Source organism: Mauremys mutica, chromosome 15 (genome assembly GCF_020497125.1).
Source record: "Mauremys mutica isolate MM-2020 ecotype Southern chromosome 15, ASM2049712v1, whole genome shotgun sequence".
Classification (NCBI taxonomy): domain Eukaryota; kingdom Metazoa; phylum Chordata; order Testudines; family Geoemydidae; genus Mauremys; species Mauremys mutica.
Genome location: NC_059086.1, coordinates 38560302 through 38579559, shown reverse-complemented (window position 1 = coordinate 38579559; position 19258 = coordinate 38560302).

Genomic DNA, 19258 nt, shown 5'->3' with positions numbered 1-19258 from the left:
ATTACTTGGATAGGATTGGGGTTGTGGAAAGAACACTTTCCTGAAACACTGATGAAGAACTGAATGAACAGGAGACCGCTGAAGTAGAGAAAGATGAAGGGTTCAGACCTGATTCTCCACTCTGTGATACCAGTTTTATGCTGGCACAACACCATTGAACGTATGGAGTTGTATTTATAGCGTAAACAGGGCCTAAGTTTGCCTTAATGTGCAAATCCTCATTGAGCGTTTCCTGTCATTCACAGCAGAGTTTAGCCACTAAAAAAACAAAAACACAAAAATTACCTTTGCACATCTACTACAGACTGCAGCATTAGTACAATTAGCCTGCAAAATGGGTTGATGACAGCAGTAACTTCTACTCAACTATTTGGCACAGACAACGGCAAATTATAATAGAAAAATTTTGCAGATTAAAGCGACTTAGTGGAATTCAGAAGAGAAGGGTTGGTCTGCCCTTTGATTAAAATTCTTTGGAAAACTGTTTCAGCTCTTTATTGGGATTAGTACTAGAACTGGCTAATTCCAGGGAGCTAGTTCAAACGATGGGGATCTGAAGAGCTCTTTCTGGCCATGGCCCAGCAACCAGAATCAGCTACCAAATCTGGCCAACAGCCCAAAAGACCAAACCAAGAAAGGACAAGGTAAAGTCTTAAGAGCATAACTACCAGTGAACAAATAAATTACCAAGAACAGGTCAGCCACCATTTTGAATTAGGGATGAGAAAATCAACAGATATAAAGCACCAGAAGTCTTTCTTGTAGTTTGCAAATACACAAAAGTTAACTGGGCTAGTCAGAAGGTGGAAACATTAGGTAACTCCAGAGTGGAGGGGGCTAGATTCCCCTCTGTTGCACCTGAACAGCAGAAATGTATATTTTGTAGGACACCACAGAAAAAGATGATCTCATATAGTCTGCATGACTTTCCGAGGTCCACTAAAACAGATACAGATTATATGAAAGTGTTACTATGTAAAATGAGGCTGCCAGACCCATAGAGCCCAAACATGCTCTGCAGAAGATTCTTCTCCCCATCTTCCACTATGTGTTTGTTGGGAAAGAGGACCAGAAAATGGACAAGGAGAAGGGGAAAGTGTATTTGTTGTTATACCTAATAGGTTCAAAAAGTTACAAAACCAGAGGGAAAATGTTCTTACCTGAATAAAAACAGCATTCAGGGAGCTTGGGGTGTGAATAAAGGAGCTCCCCATTGACTCCCTGCTTAGTCTGAATCTGCCTTTCAAGCAGCATGACCTCTGGGGCTAGTGTACACAGTGTGCCTCCAACCAAAGCTTCCCTCTCCCTCAATTAACATAAAGGGATTTGCTAGATTCTGGTCTACTCGGGGAGACAAGGTGAGGTAATCTCTTTTATTGGACCAACTACTGTGAATAGAATGGAAGATATCAAATTTTGCTGTCTGAAATGGAAACTCCACATCATGAAGAAAAAGGAAGCAAAACTTAACAGCGACATCTACTTCCCGAGCAAATGCAAGAAACAAAACATCATCTCCAACGGTCTCACCCACTATAACCCTCTGACCACTAACTAATAATATCTGGGACCACCACAGTTATTACAACACTGTCCTACTCAAGCAGACTACTGTTGGCTATCAAGTTTCAGCTACTGGATTTCTGCTTTAAAAAGTTAGCATTGTTTTTAAATCAGCATATCTAATAGAGCTGGGACTCAAAGTCTGATTAGTGAAGGACTCCAGATACAGACATACTGCAAGATTTCACTCCTTTCTTCCCCCCAGAATAATGCAAGTTTGGACTGACCAACAGGCTGCAGCACGTTCCTGCTGAATGCAGTCTTCTTTGAAAAAGCTGTGTATTCCCAAATCTAATCCTGGTTTGCTGCTTCGCCACAGTTCTGAGTAAAGATGTAGGAGGGTCACCTTGGTGAAGTCAGCAGTCCATCCAGTCCCAGCTGGCAGACATGGAAAGCAACATCCACTTTGCTGCGCTTTCTTCCCAAAAGGGGGCAGCAGTGAGTTATACAAACCTCCTTTTCTCTTTCCCTACAGTTCCAGGGTCTTTCCCATACTAGGGATCTGTCCAAAGTCATCCATCAGTGGCCAGAAGCAAGCTCCTCCATTACAAACAGTGATTTAGTCTGTCTACAGGAGGAAGGATGGTAAAGGGGTTAGGAGCTAGCTGGAGACTTGGGTTCTAGGTCCCTGCTCTGACACAGGCTTCCTGTGGGACCGCTCTGTGCCTCGATTTCCCAAATGGGGATAACAGTGCACTCAGATACTACAATAATGGGGGCCTGATAGGTACCGAAGATAAACAAAAGGCAGTCAATACTAGGGAGTTGCATCACTGCAGCTTCACTGATCACTTGCTACCAGTGCCAGAAGTGGGGGCAATCTCCCACGCAGTCAAGGCCTAGGAATGCTGGCCCTGACTCGGGAGAGCTACTCCTTTCTGCCTATAGTCAGGGGTGCACAGAGAACATGAAGAAGGGAGAAAAGGATTTGCTGAAACTACTCTTTTTGGTGAGGGAGTGGTGGTTTCAAAGTTCCTTTTGGCACTAAACAAATACCTAGGAGAACTGTAAATATGTACAAGTTAGTTACCCATTTACAGTCAGAAGACAGGAAAGTTTGGTTTTGTTTCCCATATCCAGAGCAACCATCTTCTACCTTTGATCTGAGAGGCAGATACTTGTGTTACAAACTGGCATGCAAAGAATTATAAAGCTCACATGCTTTAGGAATAAGGTTTAAGTTGTATTACAGCCAGTGTTCCTCAGAAATGGAGCAAGACCCCTACGTGACACAGAAGATTCCTAATTCCAGCTGAAGAGTTGGATTTGCTACATCTCTTAACCAGATGACAGAGCCGTTTTATTAAATGATTTCAGTCCACCTCTCAATATTTGAGTCTGGACAGGCACTCCTATTGTTCTTTAGCCTTTTATAAAGTTAACAGGTAGTAAAAGGGTTGGTAGCCAAAGGCTAGTAAGCAATAGAAAATGTTAGGGTGAAGCCCTCCCTTGAGATTACTCTTGAATGAGTGCTATGCTTCCTTATAGCACAGTCATAGGGAATAGAAAAGCATCTCAGACATTTCACCTTGTTCGGCTGGGTGACTGAAAATAGCCACAAGATGAAAAACAAACCAGCTGGTCAACTTATCCCAGCTGTAATGCAAAATCAAACACAGCAGCGAGCTGGAGGCAGGTTATATGACAAGGAATGAACTGTCTACTGATTGAGCTCTAGTGTGCACATGTAGCTTCAGGGTGGTTTAGCAGAAAATGCCACCTGTTGTCACTTCCTGACTAAGGCACACAGAGCTATTATTTCTCCCCTCCCTGCCCCCAGTTTCTCCCCCCACCCACCCCCCCGAGAAGGGGAATAGTCAAGCAAGGTGGGGGAGGGAAAGGGAGCAAATGAGATACCACCTCTCACAGCTCAAACCAGTTTTAATGAAGAATTTTACAGATTCCAACACACACAGTCATTCTGGCAGAGGGCCCAACCCAGATTTCACCAAATACTAATACAATCTTCAGGAGACTGCATAATCCAGCATGAGCCACCAAGGACAGCAAGGGCTGTAGCAGGGGTTCTCTTTATGAGGCCCGTCCCAACACGCTATAAAAAGGCATTAGGGGGTAGCAAGCAGGGCAACTGCCTGGGGCTTTATGCCACAGGGGCCCACGCAGAGCTACACTGCTCAGGCTTTGGCTTCAGCCTCGAGTGGCAGAGCTCAGGGCCCGGGCTTCAGCCCCATGCGGCAGGGCTTTGGCTTTCTGCCTTGGGCCCCAGCGAGCCTAATGCTGGCCCTGCTTGGCAGCCCCCCTGAAACCTGCTCACAGCCCCCCAGGGGGCCTCAGGCCCCTGGTTGAGAACCACAGGTCTGTAGCACTCTGCAGAACAGCGGCTCTAGGAGGAACGCTACATGGCTGCCTGACAGTAGTGAGGCTATACCTATCACCACTTGCCTCTCCTGGAATCGACAAACGGAACCATTCAATTTGGAACCATGCAATCTGCAATTCTACATGACTGCAATTAGGTCTGCAACTGGAACCCCCACCCCCACGTCCCATTGTCAGCACAGCTGTTGGAAGTGTGGGTTGATCAGTCATTTCCAGGGGTTTAGCGGATGACTAAACCAACCCACTCTGGTATTGAGAGAACCATCTAAATGCAATATCATCAAAGGCAAATAGTTTATTACACTGGGCAGAGAGAAGCTTGCTCCATGTTCCCCCCTACTGCTGAGCTCGATGACATCTTTTCCAAGTTTAGCAGGGCCAAAAACATTGCTCTTGTTTCTACCACAATTGTGTGAAGAGATACTTCCAACTGTCCATGTCTTTTAGACAGTAAGGTGAGCCCACACACGTCTTCCCACACTGCCAACAGGATATACAGTATGTCTAGTCTACTCAATCAGGAAGCTCCAATGGTCTTCCCTTCTGAATTTACTTTGGACTCCATTACCAGCTCAGAAATTCCTTTATCTGTGGGGACAGCTCTACTACTATCTATTGTGGCCTCAGGTCCACCTTTGTCTCCTGCACGTCATTTACATACATTAATTCATTAGGCTCAGGGCTTTCATGCAGTTTTAAATCATCACTTTCTGTGTCAAGCAGAGAACCTTCACATTATTCCCTACCATCTGAAACCTCTCCTCCTCTGTTCATATTCTTTGAGAACATAGAGAATAACCTCAGATAACGTACAGTATTGCCTGGAAGAGACCAAACTATTTGAAATGGATGGGTCAAAGAAAACACACTAAAAAACACAATGAGGCTGCAACCCCTGCTGGAAAGCACAAAGCTTTAAAAAAACAAACAAACCCCACAATACTATATCAAGAGCTGAGAGGCAAAACTGGGGAAGTCTTTTGACAATAACCACCTGCTGGCAGGAGGATATAACCCATAAAGTCCCAGAAATGCATGGGAATATCACTGAAGCAACTGTTTTCTCACAGAACAGAGATCAGTATGGATTGGGGGCTTATGGAAGCATCAATATTCAGGAGTTTCACTACAGCGGGTCCACGTCCCTTTACTCAAATTCAGCTGAAGACTGCAATATGGACACATGCTAAGAATTTTTTATCATAGTGATGACACAACAAATCTGACATGATCTATTGTGTGGGGAAGAAGCTGATCACATATGAGGCGATAATTTAGCCCCCTTACTAAATTGGCTGCAGTCATATTACATTACACTGTGGTCCTATCAGAATTTTACAAAATAAGCCAGGTCAGTACATGGACAAGAAACCTCCAAGGAACATTGGATATTTAAAGTGATGCTGGTGGGCTTTCACTTTGACTACAATATTTTTTACTTTCTGTCCTACACTGCTATGCATTGTTTAAATCTGCTGCATCTATCCCAGAGATGGCTGCATTTTAGTGACTGGTGAAGTGATGCATATATAGTCCTGTGGAAGAGATGAGGTTTAATTAATGTTCTGAAAGTGCTTTGAAATCCTTGGATGAAAGGTATGGGGATAAATACCACATTTTCTCTTCAGACCCTCTCCAGAATTAAAAAAAAAGTGTTCACAATGTAGATAGGTTTGCAATTTAACCTACAATTTCATCAGGAAAGAAGATGAAATAACTAGTGACACTTCAATGCTATCTTCTGATCAGATGGGCCAGGGTGAACTTGAATCAGTGTCAAATAAACCCCTAAACCATTTATGGACTCTTACAGGTTTATGTCTATTATACAGAATCATGACTGATACTACTAACGGTGTTATTCCCATGTCCAATTTCTTATGTACTGAACAGCTTTCAAAAACTAGTAACTGTTCAATGCATCTAAAAAAGAAAGACAGCTCGTTATTAGCATGAATGCCTTCCTTCCCTCCCATTACAGCTGCATGAGTTTGGACAGACTGGCAGCTGAATGGCAGGTTGAGGAAACAAATCCAGGAACTTAATTAGAAAGGGATATAACCCGTGGAAGATTGTCGCCGTTTCTAATGTCCATTTCTAAGTGTGACAGGGTCCCAGTGGGGACCAGCTGTGATCAATCAATTAGAGTGAACTGCAAAGAATGGGGCAGACGATCCCCAAAAAGCTGGTGGATATTCCAATACTTAGATTTGTTTCCAAGCCAGCATAAACCAGCTTCACTACCTTACTAGTTACGCAGAAGTCCAAACAACACAGTTCCCTTAAAGTGATCCAGCCTCAGGCCTCCATCCAGGTACCCAAGTCAAATATGATGATTTCTGAAAATCTTATTTACTGGTATAAAAGAAAAGGTTCTACCAATCCCAAAGGATCAGACACATTACTTCCCAGGTTATTGAATATTCCAGATATTACCCAGATACATGCTACAGCCAATTCTTATTAACTAAACTAACATTTATTAAAAAACAAAAAAGAGAGAGAATATGGTTAAAAGATCAATATACATACAGACATGAGTTCAATTCTTAAGATTTAGATTCATAGCAGAGATGGTGAGCTTTGTAGTTGCAAAGAGTTCATTCAGAAATAGTCCATAGGTTATCATCCAATTTTTATATTTCAGGACGATCCAGTTAGAACTGAGATCTCAGTCCTTATGGCCTAAGCTTCCCCTGTATGAAGCCTCAAGCAGCTCTGAGATGACAGAATCAGGACCCAACAGTCTTTTATACCGTTTTCTAGCTTCCACTTGACCTCAGCCCTGGGTAAATAATAGGCTTTTGATGGAACTTTCTGCTTTCTAAACATCACCAGTAATTAGTTACACAAATTAACATAGGGCAATTTATCCATTAGGCAGTTTATTACAAACTTCAAAGAGACATAGACAAGACATTATTTCACCAAAGATTCATCTAAATATTAATATTCCCTTTTGATCTCTGAATTAGTGGCTATAGTGACAGATAGGAACTGTCCGATTACATGGGTAGCGTCTAAAGATACACACAATTAATATTACCTCTAATTTCTAACAACATAGGTTTGCATTTCAAAGTTCTAGCCCATGGGTTCTCAAACTGGGGTCGGGAGGTTATTATGTGGGGAGTCGCGAGCTGTCAGCCTCCACTCCAAACCCCGCTTTGCCTCCAGCATTTATTATGGTGTTAAATATATAAAAAAGTGTTTTTAATTTATAAGGGGGAGGGGGGGTCGCACTCAGAGGCTTGCTGTGTGAAAGGGGTCACCTCTACAAACGTTTGAAAATCATGCCTATTTGGCAGCCAATGGCCCTAAGTAACATTTCTAACATGTCTTTAAAGGTCAGCTTTGGGTCAGCGTGCAAGCTGTTTAATCCTTTCTGGCCATGAATTATATTTTGTATAAATTTTCTGCAATTATATAGCAGTAGGTAGCAATAATGATTTGCATGGTTATAGTTTATTAGACAATGTCACACTAAGGTTTTACCAAAAAGATGTATTTCTATACTAATTAGTATCCAGCAAGATGATCATGAAGCTGACAAAAGAAATGTGCAGCTAAAAGAGTCTCTCTGTTTAAAAAGCCTTAAAATCCTTTGTTTTCTATAGCTCAATGGTTGTAGTGGGAGCAGGCGGGAAGAGAATGTAATGGTTCTTTTCCTAGTTCCACCAATTTAGAGGTGCTACTCACAGTAGATTGTGCAGATCTTCACGACTGCCTTCTTTCTGGCCATGGTTTGATCAACAGTGAAATAGAGGTAATAATGAGAATTATTTGTTTATCGTTTAGGCTTCAGAGTTAATACATTATTCAGATGAATGGGATCAGTTTATAAAATAACATGTCAGTTTTACATCTGGTTCATATCTTGAAGGTTATCTTTACAGCTGTAAGGACTACAGACTTTATTATTACCAGTTCTAAATATCAAGATGGCCCCCTTGGGGGGAGGGGAGCACCAAGCCTCTTTAATACAGCCCAGTCTGAACCATGTTTCATAATGGTAAAGCAAGTAGGATGACTTGTGCTGAAGGGGACACGCATGTTAACTGGACAATCAGCTTTTGTGGGACCTATTTCATTAGGTCGGCATGCTGCATCTAACCCCCTCCTGAAGGAAGTCTAACATTTCACTGAGTGAGAGATCATCACTGCACTGGCACTGCTACAACCCTAAACATACCCATTGCTTAGCAGCTTTAATCCTGAATTATTTTTCCCCTTCCTGCAGCACAAAGCTGAGTTGACAAGAAAATGAGCAAACTGTACAAACAAGAAGGCAGCTCATTTATAATTTGAATGTTGAACATTCTTAAAGTTCTCATGTGTTTATTATGTTTCTTTCCACTGAAAACCTCAGAATTTCAGGCACTGACTCTCAAAACCTGAAATAATGAATTCGACCGATGTTTTTAACACTCTTCTCCTTCAAGAAAAGAGGTGGGAGGTACTTAAAAGGCAATGTTATTTACATTTATTGCGACACGTGGGATATGCAGATGTATATTTGCTAACAAGCATCACTGTGTCCTATCAGGTTTCTCACCCTTATGTTTCCACACAGAAGCCAGCTGGCTGGAATCAGTACAACCTGCTACAATTTCAGAGCCCCCACAACAAAGGTGAGGGGACAGCAGAGCCAGGAGCATGTAAAACTAGGGTGACCAGACATCCCGGTATTATTGGTACCGTCCTGATATTAGTGGCTGTGTTTTATATAGGCCTCTATTACACCCCATTACTCCCGGCCCATCCCAATTTTTCACACTTGCTATTTGGTCACCCTATGTGAAACTATCCCCTCAGGGAAACTGTTCTTTGAAAGGGGTATTAGGCTTGCATGAGTGGTTCACACAAGGCTGGAAAATTAGCTTGCAGCAGCAAAGGTCAACTACATAAATATTCAATAAAGGTAAGAGACGTATACTGCTCAGAGAACTTAACGAAATCCCCAGTGGTTCCTAAAGTAAGCCTGAGCACAAATTCAGCCTACCTCATAATGAACCAATATATTTCCCAAGGTGGAAAAAACACACAACACAAGGGATGGGACCCAAAATTCAAGCAGACATACATCCAAAGCAACCCCATGGACATTACTTCATATTTATAAAATAACCAAATCATATGCATGGCTCATTTACAAATGGATGTACAATACAATCTCTTCAAAAACTTCCTGTAGCTTCTTCACAAGTTCTACCACCTATTCTAGAGAAAGGAACTTCACTCCGTTACTTTCTATCCCCATCCCAACAAACTGCTCCTGTTCCACTGTAGAAAACCTACTTCTCAAACCTGACATTCAGCCTCTGGATCTGCTCACCCACAGGTGAACCCGGTCCTGACATTCCAATATAATGTACTGAGATACCGTCTGCCCTTCTTAATTCAGGGGCCAAATCCTAGTTTTAAGAAGATAGTCAAAAAGCGACTCTTGCAGAAGCCTTCAGTGCCACATTTCTACCCCAGTGACCAAGATTCAACTCCTACAGAAAGCTTAACAGTCGCCACGGTGCACCACGTTCCACAAGAGGCCCTATGATTTGAAGCCAGAGGACTCTGTGTTCACAAGGGTAACAAATGGAGCAGTGCTCAGGGAAAGACTGAGATACCCAAGGATCAGAGTCAGCTGTTACAGAATGGGCTGGAATATCACATGGGTGACAATCGAAGAGAATAATGCAGAGCTGATTAAAATTAAAACTACATTCTAAACCCTTACCACCTTGCCAAATATCACACATTGTCTTCCACATACTCTCTGGCTGTTTGGAGAGCCAAGCAAGTATTCAAATCAGTTAAAACAAAAAGGTAACTTGCCTTATATTCTCTTCTCATGGTCAAGATGTTAATAGCTCAGCCAAATGAGCTGGTCCCTTGCCGGAGAAAGGAGAAGAACCCAAAATTCACTCTAATGAACTGGAGTTCATCCCAGGATTGCTGCAGGAAATAACCTTATTCCATACAGACTAGCCCAAGCTTCAAGCTTGTTCCTGAACTACACAGGACTTCATTTCTCCAGCATCTAGCTTTATTTTTACAGTATAGCTGACTAATTAAGCAATTGTACCACGTTTTTTCAGTGCAAAAACCTGTGAATTAGAACTTCTATTTAAAGAAGTTCTGCACCAGCTGCAGTCAAGCAGCAAAAGGGTAACCTCTCCACTAGATCTGGGCTTTATGAGCTATAAAGAGAATATGTGCTACTGCCGTCATTTTAATTAGCCCAGCCTCAGAGTTGGAACTGCAAGAGGCACAGAGACAGCCTCAAGGTAAATGTCCTTATTTAAAAAATAATTCCCGATTGAATGACGCTGTAATGTTGTGCTGTTCTGCAAAGAAACGTGCAAACAGCTCTAGAAACAAAATAATTTAGATTCTCTCATCACCTGACAATAGAGATCACCCACCTGCTGCCCCTGCAATCTTTGCCCAAGCGCTAACGTGCCCAGAGGCAGATCTGTCTCTTGCCCAGAGAAGTAAAGGCTGTGGCCACTTAGCAAGGAATGAAGGCACTGCACCCAGGGATTTTATGTAACCTGCCGCCTACACACAAACCGAATGGGCAAGAGCGGAACACAGAACAGAGGACCCTGTATCTTCCCTATGCACCACTTCGCTAGTAGGCCACATAATTTTCAGGCTAACCATGTGGTCTACTTTATTCTATATAGGTTCTTATATGGTGTTCATCACCAAAGCACCTTCCAGTAATGCATTAAGTGACGTGACAGACAATCTGTCACATGCTCATTCTCTCATCCTCTTCCCGGGGGAAAGGTGTGTGCAGAGGTGCATTTTGGTTTGGATTTTTATATATATCATATACTATGTGAAGAGCCAAGTGGGCGAGCGGGCAGGGAGGCGAGCGGTGGGTGGGGGACTGAGGGACGCAGCAAGCCAGCGGCAGGCCAGGGGATGAGGAAGGGCGTGGGGGGGCGCGAGTGGGGAGGGGACAGGACGGGACCTGGGGCATAGCCTGGGAGGAGCGGGAGCGGATTGTGGGCAGGGCTCATGCCACCCCAATGTGTCCCGATATTTTAGTGTGGTGATCTGGTCACCCTAGTTATTGGGGTATTGCCACCCATACTCTGCACTACCTTCAGAGCTAGGCAGCCAGAGAGCGGCAGCTGTCGGCCAGGAGGCCAGCCTGGAAGGCAGCACTGCCAGCACCCGCAGCACAGATATAAGGATGGCCTGGTATAGTAATGCTACCCTTACTTCGAGGCAGCAGCCACTCTCCACGCCACCCAGCTCTGAAGGTAGTGCAGGAGTAAGGGTGGCAATACCACAGCACCTCAACAATAACTCTGCAAACCCCCTCCTCCCTGCATCCCTGTTTTGGGTCGGGACCCAGTTTGAGAAACGCTGGTCTCCCCTGTCAAATCTGTTTAGTAAAGGGTAAAAGAATACAAAAGACCAGGTTTCATGGTCCATTTGGTAGGGCCCTAAGTGTATAAAGGGAGGGCTTTTATGAAAGCCTGAGACACACTAGTGATTAATATCTGTGAATTCTATGTGTTAATACTACATAAGGAATTATGGATAATTATTAATATTATGCTTTACAGTCTGTGATCAAACAAAGGGAGAAACAAGTTTCTCCCAGACAGGAGGGAACATCACAGCTGCCTACCCGTCTCCAATGAAATTACGCAAAACCAAAAACAATGGAAGCCCCATTTAAATTCAAATCATCAGGGGATAAGAAGCCCACAAGAAGGAAAACAGTAGCATGAGATCATCCTGTCTCTTGAAAACAAGGTCACTGAATTTTGGAAAATATAAGCAGAGACAGAAGCCATATTTGGCATCCATCACTAGACAGACACAAGGGAACAGTTCTCTTGCAAGCAGAAAAGGATGGATCCTTCAGTTAAGGCAGGGTAGAGGTGCTGAAGTCTCTGGTAACTGAATATAGGTGAGAAACCTATTTAGGCAAAGATCTTTCACCTAGGAAGACAAGGGAAACCAGCATCCTGAATAACGCCTGTACTTTGCTAGATTAAGTTTTAGACGTGTTTTCACTTATTTGCATCGCTACTTTTATTTTTCACTTGGCATCACTTGACCTATGTCCTATTGTTAATAATTTTGCTTATTTTACTATGAACTAACTCAGTTAATATGTTTGAAGGGCAGAATATATTTACCCCAATTAAGTTACAAAACACAATACAGCTTATATCTCTATAAGGGAGAAACAAAGCTTATTATTTCTCTGAGCAATCCAAGAGAGGACAGGACATGCCATTTGGGGGAAACTCGGGACACGGCGTGCGCTGGTGTCACCTTGCAGGTTGTAACCAAGCGTGGTGGAAGTCAGAATAGGGCTGTAGCCACACTACTGGGGTCAGAGCTGCTGAACCAGGGCCGTCAAGTTCAAAGACACTTAGGTGTGCCCTGCATGCTTGTAGACTGGCTGTGAGCATCCCAGGCTGGGAGCTACAGCAGCAAAGCACTGTAAGGCACCCTGGGTTTGCAGGGCAAGTGGTAACCGCAAGCCTCTACTGCTCTGGAAACAGTGATAAATACACGGAGAGAGAGAGCTATAGCTTTGTGTTAGAGAAGGCTAGGTCAAACAAATATGCCTTCCACAAGTGGCGAGTTCTGTGTTGGTCCTTAGCTCCTGGTGGGGGAGTCCATTCCACCAGTCGCTTGGAGAGTCGAGAGCTCAGGGTCACTCCTTAAACTGTTTTATATATGACAGGATTATCAACCAGCAAGGCCCAATCCCTACTCCTAAAGCTAGAAAAATGTACTTCAAATAACAATTGTAACATTGGTAGGGAGCTTGGCCTGGATTATATAACAAGTTCATGGCCTAGAGGAAGGTCTTGTGTAGAAGAGGGTACTGCAGGACACCTGCATTCAATTACTGGCTCTAGACCAAGTCATTTTAGTCTTTCAATGTCTCTCAGTTCCCCATCTGTACAATGGGAAAAATAGCCCTGGCCCTGCCTGCACAGAGGTGTTGGGTGAACTCCAGAGTTTACAAACACCAGAGTTATAAACTGACCGGTCAAACCACAACCCCTCAATTTGGAAACCAGAAATTACACAACCCCCAATCACACACACACACAACACACACACACACACACACAACACACACACACACACACACAAACAAAGCAAATACCGTACTGTACTGAATTAAATGTACACTACTAGACAAATGAAGGGAAAAGTTTTGAAAAAAAGATTTGACAAAGGTAAGGAAACTGTTTCTGGTGCTTGCTTTCCATTTAAAATTAAGATGGTTAAAAACAATATTTTTCTTGCTGCATAAGTAAATTTGGCAAAGCTGTATTAGGTCAATGTTTAGTTCCAAACCTTTCGAAAAGAACTAGAACGTTTTTGTTTCACGCATTACAAAAACATTTCAGAGTTACGAACAACCTGCACTGGAAAGCAGGGGAATTATGAACCCAGGTCTCCCTCCCCTTTAAGTGAGTACCCTGAACCACATGGACTGTAGGGTGCGGCTCGCTCACCTCGGAGTCCTGTTGAAGCTGTTTGCACTTTGTAATAAATTATTATTCATCTGGCACAGGGACTTGAACCGTTAGGTCTCCACACCCCAAACAAAAGTGCCCTAACTACTAGGCTAGAGAGTCGAAACGCTGTCTTTCACTCACACTCTCTCTATGACTATTCAAGTATGTTTATACAAACTGAACAGCTTTCAAAAAACCAGGAGAAAATGGAGAGATTGCTTGCTCGCATTATTTAAAAAAAATAAAAAATAAAAAGAGTTTACAAAGTGGCCTGAAACTAAACATTTCATTTGACCCAAACCAAAATTTTTATCCACTTTTTGATTTGCCAAAAATTTTCAGAACAATCTGGGGTTTGGTTCAGGTCAATTTTTTTCTTCTTTTTTGATTCTTTCAGAACTGCCAGCAAACCAAAAAAAAAAAATACAATCAGTTAATACACCCTGCCCTAGCTATAAATTACTAAGACATAGATACTACTTCCCTACCCACGAGGATTATGAGGGTAAGTCCCTAAATACTTGTGAAAGGGTCAGACACTATGATGATGGGGTACTATAATAAATATCTAAATGGATTCCAGCTCCAATTTCTACAGTTCTCAAAACATAGTTGGCTCCAGGATAAATCCTTTTTCCATTTCTGAATAAGCCAAAAACTGCGCTAGTTGTCCTTTCAGGTTTCCATGCAAGATGGAACAGGCTCCTCACATTTTCAGATAAGATTTCTTAAAAATGCTCTAAAGATAGTAGTAATGGTCTCTTCAGTTAACGTGTTCAATAGACAATGCCAAAAAACTGTAAAGCCTAGTATCAATTCAACAGAGGGTTCAAGTCACATTAAATAAGTCAAGTTCGAGAGCATTTTACCAGGTAGGTCACCTGATTTAACCTTGACGTCACCTTGGCTAGTGGGCATTACCCAGTCCTGTCAGCAATTCTGCCCTTGGCAAACAGATCTATGGGTTCAAACAACAGAGAAACCTTTTCCCAAACACTCATTCTACCTTTCACTAAAATTCTCCCTATTGTTACCCAATCAATTGCCATTTGCATTTGCAGCTCATGCCTTCTCATTAAGGTTGCCTGTAATGCAAGTGATTTAACATCACTGGAAACTGACTGTAGCCAGAAGCAGAAGGCACAATGTCAAAAATCCTTTGTGATCTTGTAAGAGCACCAACTAAAAAGCAGCTTTCAATACCTTCTCACTTATTATGCTAGTTTCCTCAGAATTGTGGCAGTGAAAGAGGATGCAATTAATTATTAACACCACAGCTCCAGCAGAAAGTCGGAGTTCCCATGAGGCTGGACTGGCGAACAGAATGATTATACACATGTATATGGCCACTGGCCTGTATTTTTTAATTTGATTTCCATCCATCAGCCAAGCAGTGACAATGGGGGGTGATATTAAGTATTTCCAACACTTTACATCTTGAACTTGCCTGAATGGATTCATTTATCTTTTATACCTTTTTGTTTCGACGGTCTCATCTATTCTTCACCGTATTTATCCATTGTATCCTCGGTCTTCCTCTATTTGCAGTCCCTTGCCACTCTGCTATGTATCTCCATGTTATAGTATCCTTTCCGGTCCCCATTTTTTCTTTGACCCTCTCTCTCTCTTTAATCTTCTGTAACATTTTTTATTTCTTGCCCTGTTTTCTTTATGACATCATATTTTATTTTCTGCAGTCTTAAATAACTCTCCAGTACTCCCCTCAGCCAGTTCATTTTCTGCAATCAGTCACCTATGTTCATCAGCTCTCCTTCATTACTCCAACATTCCAACTCGAGCGAGCAGTATCAGCATGACAACCGTACATAGACACAGATTTTCATTTTTATCAAAATGATTTAAACCTTCCTGAAATCTTACAGAATTTTCCAAATGCAAAAAGCGATTACAGAGTCTGCTTTTTATGTTACCTTCAAATTCCCATTCTTCAATTCTAGTCCTTCAATATACAGATAAACTTTTCCAAATGTTCTAGTTCTGTGTCTATGACTTTCATCTTTAGCAATTTTCCTCTTGTCTGCCAGTTGCCACAGTTGTGACTTTGTTACTGATCTTCTGTCCTAATGTTCTGCTTTCTGGGTTTACCTTTTCAGTTATTTTTTGTAACTCCTTTCTTAAACTCCAATCTTGTTTTTTTAAAATTGTCACTATTGGAGAATCCGCAAAGAGCCTTTTGTAATTTGTGTATAATGACTAATTACTTTCACTGTTAAATTTTTTTCTAACCTTATTTCCAATTCTGAATTTTCTCTCGCTTCAACTTTCCAGCCATTGGATCATGTTTATACCATTGTCTGCTAGACTGAAAAGCCAGTTTATTAAATATTTGTTCCCATGTGGTTACTTTTAGACTGGAATCATCATCCTTAAACCTTCTCTTTTAGCTCCTTGAGTCCGTCACTTTAGAGCATGTTTTCTAATCCTTTAATCCTGCTTGGCAGCTCTTCTTTGAGCCGTTCTTCCCAGATTTATCAACATTCTTCTTGAATTGTAGACACCGGAAATGGATCACAGTATTACAGGGGCAGTTGAACCGGTGCCAAATACATAGGTAAAATAACCTGTCCACTCCTATTCAGGTTATATGTTGATGCATCCAGGGATCGCTTAACCCTTTTGGCCACAGGGTCACACCACGAGCTCTTGTTCTGCTGATTATCCACCATGACTTTCAAATCTTTTTCGGAGTCAGAGTTCTGCACCCTGTAAATGTGGCCTACTTTCTTTGTTCCTATATTTACATTTACATTTAGCTGTATTAAAACACGGTATTGTTTGCTTGTGCCCAGTTTATAGGAGCCTTATAGTCTCCAAGACTTGCTATAACCCTTTCTTCCAAATGCTATCAAAAGCCTGAAGTCTATAAAGTTGTTTTAGTGGGTTCAGTTGTGTTCAGACAAAGCAACTAGTATAAAAACACTTTGTGAAACCACCCCTCTGAAAAACTGTTGGCACCTCACTAGACTATCGTCAATTTGTAAGAACCTTAGGATCTAAAGAGATGCCCAAATCACCCATGTCATGTGAGGGAGCTAATGATTGCTGGACTGACCACCGCCTGTGTGATGAGGTCAGTCCACGTGTTCCATCAGGATTGCACAGAAATATAGAAAAGCAGTACAATATCCAAATCACCACAGAGGCCAATACAACATCCAAAGGACTTCAATACCCCAATTGCACCAAGAGAGCTTCCAATACTCTCCTGAGTGAAAAACTGTCCTTTATGCCACTCCTGGGAATAACAACACAAGTGTCGAAAATGACTGGGAAGCCTTAAAACAGACCATACATGAGGCTTGCAAGAGTAACCCATCAGCCTTGCTACCCGCCATCATCAAGACTGGTTTGACAATGACAACGTGGATGACAGCGGCTTTTGGACCAGAAGAGAAAAGCTTTCTGCAACTGGCAAAACCTAAACACTATCCAGGGTCAGAAAGCAGAGCTCTTTCCATCAGCTCAGAAATGAAGTTCAAAGGAGGATCCGAGAAATCAAAAAAACAAATGATGGGCAGGACAAAGCAAGAAGAAATCCAAACAATCATGGACAGACTGGATATGTGGAGCTTTTTCTGAGAGACAAAAGGACCCTGTTCGGACCAAGCTCCACGTGGCCTCACACCTCTGAGATCCAAAGATGGGTAGTTCCCTTTTTTAAGATAAGGGATCCATCAAAGAGTGGTGGAAGGAACACTACCAAAAGCTTAAAATCGAGAACTCGACTGTGACTGACCACACCTTTGACTCCATCCCTCAGCACCCAATTAGGGAAACTCTTGCCAAACCACCAACACCTGAGAGATGTCTGAAGAACAATAATGCTCCCAGGTCCTGATGGAATACCAGCTGAAGTACTGAAAGCGGAGGGAGAAGAATCTAACAAGCTTCACTTGATGCTCCTCAAAATCTGGTGCACTGAAGAAATCTCTGCTGTCTCACGTAATGTCAAAATTGTCATCATTTTCCAAAAAGGAGACAGGGCCGACTGTAGCAATTCTCATGGTATTGCCCTTCTCTTCATATGTGGGGAGATCCTTGCTAGAATCTTACCGAATCACCTGATTCCTCTTGCAGAGGAAGTACTTCCAGAGTCTTAGTGTGGCTTCAGACCATCACGAGGTTCACACCAACATGAATTTTCGCCCGCAGATAGATCCAGGAAAAATGTCAAGAACCACCAGTAGCTGTATATGGCCTTTATCAATCTGACCAAAGCCTTCAATTCTGTCAAATGTGTGGCTCTCGAGGAAAATCATGGTCCAAAGTAGGCTGCCCAAGCAAATTGATCACCATTGCAAGACTCCTCCACGACCAGATGACTGCCTCCATCTTGTGCAGTGGCTCTACCTCTAAGCCCTTTGTCATCCGAACTGGCGTAAAACAAGGCTGTGTACTGGCACCCAACCTTTTCTCCATTTTCTTAGCAGCTATGAAAACATTAATCCAAGACCGTCTACCACAGGGCACTGGCATCCAATATCGGACTGACAGCCACCTCTTCAACCTTTCTCATCTCCATGCCAGAACTAAAGTAATATCGGCAACAGTAGCACATGATTGTGCTGTAGTTGCATACTTAAAGGAGGATCTACAAACAGCCTTTAATTGCTTCTCTGAAGCTTACAAAAGCCTAGGGTTAACTCTGAACATCAGCAAAACAAAAGTTCTCCACCAGCCAATGCCCGGTCAATCATCAGACCCAGCAAAGAAGGACTACATTTTCCAGTTCTTCTTTGTCAGTTTAGAATACTTTCCCTGTCTTGGTAGCCATCTCTCACAGATGACAGACATAGATGTCAAGATTCAGCATAGAATCCACTGCGCCAGCCGTGCCTTTGGCAGACTGTCTCGCCAGGTGTTTAACAATCACATCATCAGAACACAGACTTTTGGTTTATAAAGCGGTGGTAATCCCAACTCTCCTGAATGGCTGAGAGACTTGAGTGACCTACAGAAAACACCTGAAAAACCTGGAATGTCAGCACCAGCACTTTCTTCGGACGATCCTCAACGAAGTGGGAGGATCATCGCACTAATGTCAGTGTGCTCACAGAGGCCAACATCTTCAGTGTTGAAGCCCTGATTATCCAGCACTAGCTGAGGTGGAGCAGGCACTGTGTGCGCATGCCTGATGTATGCTTACCAAAACAACTGCTGTATGCCCAACTCAAAGGAGAAAGGAAACGGGGAGGCCAAAAGAAACGCTTTAAAGACATCCTCAAGATAAATATCAAGAGATGTGGCATCGACACCACACACTGGGAGACAGCAGCCCAGGATAGGGATAACTGGCAAAGACTTGTCAGACAGGGAACGTCCACTTTTGACGAAAATCGCCTTGCCCTGGTCACAGAAAAACACCAGAAAAGAAAGAACAGACAACTATCACGCAGCAATTGTAGCCCAACCCTGTCTTCCAACACCACCTGCAACATCTGCCAATGACCCTGTGGCTCAAATATTGGACTCCTCAGTCACCAAAGAACCCATGAAAAATAAAACCACGAGGGACCTCAAGGGATCGCCGATGATGTACTTGCCTGTCTTATCACAAATAACTGATCTATTTTACTTCATCCTGGTTTAAATCCAGACTGTTCCTCTGCAATGCCGTTTCCACATACTTCATTCTCCTCTGCAACATCTTGTTGAATACATTTCCTAGAACACTCAATAAGCTGATTCCTTGCTATTTACTGCATTTTCACTTATCCCCTTTTTAATAAATCGGTACTATTACTGCTTTCCTCCATTCGCTCAGCGCTCACTCTTCCTTGTAAATCTTATTAAACAGCTTGTGCATCAACTTTACTGCGAGT